The following is a 3,544-nucleotide window of genomic DNA, read 5'->3' as shown; positions in this document are numbered from 1 at the left end:
TGATTCTCACATGTATCATTAGATTAAATGGTGTTGCCATTTTAACCCCTTAAAGACCAAACTTCTGGAATAAAAGAGAATCATGACATGTCACACATGTCATGTGTCCTTAAGGGGTTAAAAGTACCTAAAAACAATAACACAATTAGGTATTCTATCTTGTGATTTTGTTATGTTTTGGAACAGATGCTCTGGTTTTGTCGGTACAGGAAACGTAAAACACGTCCTTTTCTAAACTTAACACAAAAAAACACTGAAAATACACTTGGAAATTGGCAGATTCTATCTCCTTTTCGTAACAGGGAGGAAATATGTTTCTGGCTTGGCAGAAATGGATGCAAGGAAACCGAAATTAAAGTGAACTAATAATGGAAAAAAAATCAGCAAAGTGAGAATTCATGTGAACTTAAGATGAATTTAAAGCTGCACTGTCACCGTCTGGGGACTTTGCCGAATTTGCAGAGACCCCTGTTGATGACATTCCTGCTGAGGGTCTGGTGGCTGGGGGGAGAAGGTAAAGGTGAGATTTACTTACCTGAACCTGTCCCTCGCAGGTGTGGCCATCTTAATCCTGCGGGTCCTCTTGTGTCAACATTGGTGCTGAACTCTTGCACAGTTCAGCATTGATGCCTCTGGAGGATCATGCAATATCATCCATAGACACAACTAAGTCCCTGCAGCCGTCACTGGTGACGGCTGCCGGCATTGATACCCTGAGTCTCAGAAAATCAGGGGGAGGAGAAATACAGAGACAAAGTAGTTCCAACTTTATCTCTAAGAAAAGAAAAAAGGTAATTAGCACTCACAGAAAAAAAAAAAAGTGTTACCTTGTACATACAATATTTCAGGTAATCACACAAACTGTTTTTTCTTGTAACCTACATATAAATAAATGAAACACACATAGTGTAACCTGTATATACAGTATTAAAGTGAGAGAAAAGGATTTTCTTCAAACTCACAATTTTCAGAGCCTTTTACGAGTTGGCTCTAAACTTTTAGCGCTTATCGTCTCCTCCTTTAGGACATTTAATATGAATCCCTCAGGTATGTCCGCAGGAACTGATGAGATTGCAGCAGACTCCAGAGTAAGTATAAATAAATATACTATATGTGCTATATTTGTTTTTTATTTGTGTATATATATACATTCTTTATTTTAAACTATTTGTTTAAATAAACCATTTTTTGTACTTACTCTGGAGTCTGCTGCAATCTCATCAGTTCCTGCGGACATACCTGAAGGATTCATATTAAATGTCCTAAAGGAGGAGACGATAAGCGCTAAAAGTTTAGAGCCAACTTGTAAAAGGCTCTGAAAATTGTGAGTTTGAAGAAAATCCTTTTCTCTCACTTTAATATTGTATATACTGGTTACACTATGTGTGTTTCATTTATTTATATGTAGGTTACAAGAAAAAACAGTTTGTGTGATTACCTGAAATATTGTATGTACAAGGTAACACTTGTTTTTTTTTTCTGTGAGCGCTAATTACCTTTTTTCTTTTCTTAATCACATTTTTAAGTGTAAGAGGTGACACTACACTTGGGTAATTTTAGCTGCACCGGGTTTAAGAAGTCATTAGCGCCTCTGTATCCTTTATTTGTTTTTTTTAACCAACTTTATCTCTGTATATGTCTAGACTGAGTTGCAATTTCAGTGACATTCTAACACAATCAAAATTAATATTGATAAAAATATTATATTTTTGTGAAATACTATACTCATTTCTTTGGGGGGATTGCGCGACAGTACTTCTTTAAGGCCAATATAACCAAACTAGATAACTGACTGGGATAATTTGTACAGTTTGGCTACTTTGTCCTCAAATCTTAAATTCAAATTGAACTGACCTTGAATTCTCACTAAAGTGAATGACCCCCTCGAACTTGCATATCAAGAGCTTTTATAACTTGTCATAAAATGTCCTCGATGTGTAACTCCTAAAGTGCATTAAAGAAGGATAGCGTTAAAAAACGTTATATTCTCTAGATAGCTTTAAAATATATTTATTTTGTACACATCTTGGAGAAAGAAGAGAGACCAGATAGAGTATAAAATCCAGAGAAGACAATTTTAATATCAAATAAAAATAATCTGATTTCTCCCATGAAACAACAGTTCAGATAATATACAGAAGTGTCTACACAAATGCATAAAATAACACAGCACGTTTAATGAATACAGACCAGTTTTCCATGAAAATTGTAAACCTGGAACAATCAACTGCAACATTTAATTGGGTTTTATGTCAATTTCAGAAATCGGTCCAAAATTTACCTCTGCCATCTACATCGCTGGAAATCTCCTCAGTGAAATTTGTGGGTTATATTTACAAACAGCGGTTCTTAGGCAAAGTGCTACAACTTGAGCAATCGTCATGGAAACCAGTGGAATGTATCTGTTCTTTTAGAATTACTCTAGATGGTGTTACTCAGATAATCTAGCTGTCGGTGCACTTAGAGACATGAAGGCACCAGGGCCTCGATTTATTATTATTGGATAAACTTTTCAAATGATTTTATATTTTTTATATATTTTACAAAATTAAAAAATGATGTAATATTAATTTTGTAATATATATATATATTTTTTATATATTGATTATTTTTATTTTATATATTTATATATATATATATTGGTTATATTTGTTGATGTTTTAATAGTTTAACATTTAAAAAAAAAAAAAAGTTTATCCAAACATTTTTTTTTAAATTAAATAACTTGAAAAACATGTCCAAAAATGTTAAATCGTTGCCGTTGGAATTTTTTTTACATTTTTCTTCATCTTTAGTGTCAGCATTTGCGCTCAATACATAAAGAAAAACATTGTGTCTATTCCACCAGACAACATTTTGAAAGCTCAGTGTTTATCTGTAGATTCTGTCTTAGCAACAGATTAAACAAAGTTCAAATATTTCATGCCTATTACTGTGATTATCCTCGACCAAGACATCTTTACCTTTATAATGCGCATTGTGCAGGGGGAAAACTCGCAATAAGAGGAGCTCACATCTTGCTAAAACACGATCCATATTTATTTAATGATACAATGTTAATATCCTTTGTTGGTAGGACAAAATCTGATTCTGACTCTATCCACAAAAAAATAGTTTTTAAACAATGATCAATGGTCCAGATTTCATTACTATTTAATCCCATCATAATAGGGCCCTATATATATATCATATAACCTAACCATTGGTGATCACATAGTCACTGTCATTGTCTACTATGAACTTGAAAGAATAATGTATATAAATAAACACACTCTGCCATTTAAATGCCAACTGTCTAATGAGCTAAACTTGGCTGCTTTTTAAAGTGTATTTATGCTTTCTTCCAACACTATTACTGTTGAATATTCACATGCCACACGTTGAAGAATAACAAAAAGAAAATAAAGTTTTTCTTTTTCCAAGATCACATATAATGTAAGCACAAGCATGATAGCAAATTGTAGACAAACAATGTCACAATAACAAAGACAAAGACAATGTCACAATAACTAGACACTCACAATCAATAACTAACAGAAAGATG

Source organism: Pelobates fuscus, chromosome 11, assembly GCF_036172605.1.
Source record: "Pelobates fuscus isolate aPelFus1 chromosome 11, aPelFus1.pri, whole genome shotgun sequence".
Taxonomy (NCBI): domain Eukaryota; kingdom Metazoa; phylum Chordata; class Amphibia; order Anura; family Pelobatidae; genus Pelobates; species Pelobates fuscus.
The sequence above is the reverse complement of the archived record's forward strand: the minus strand, read 5'-3'. Positions refer to the sequence as shown.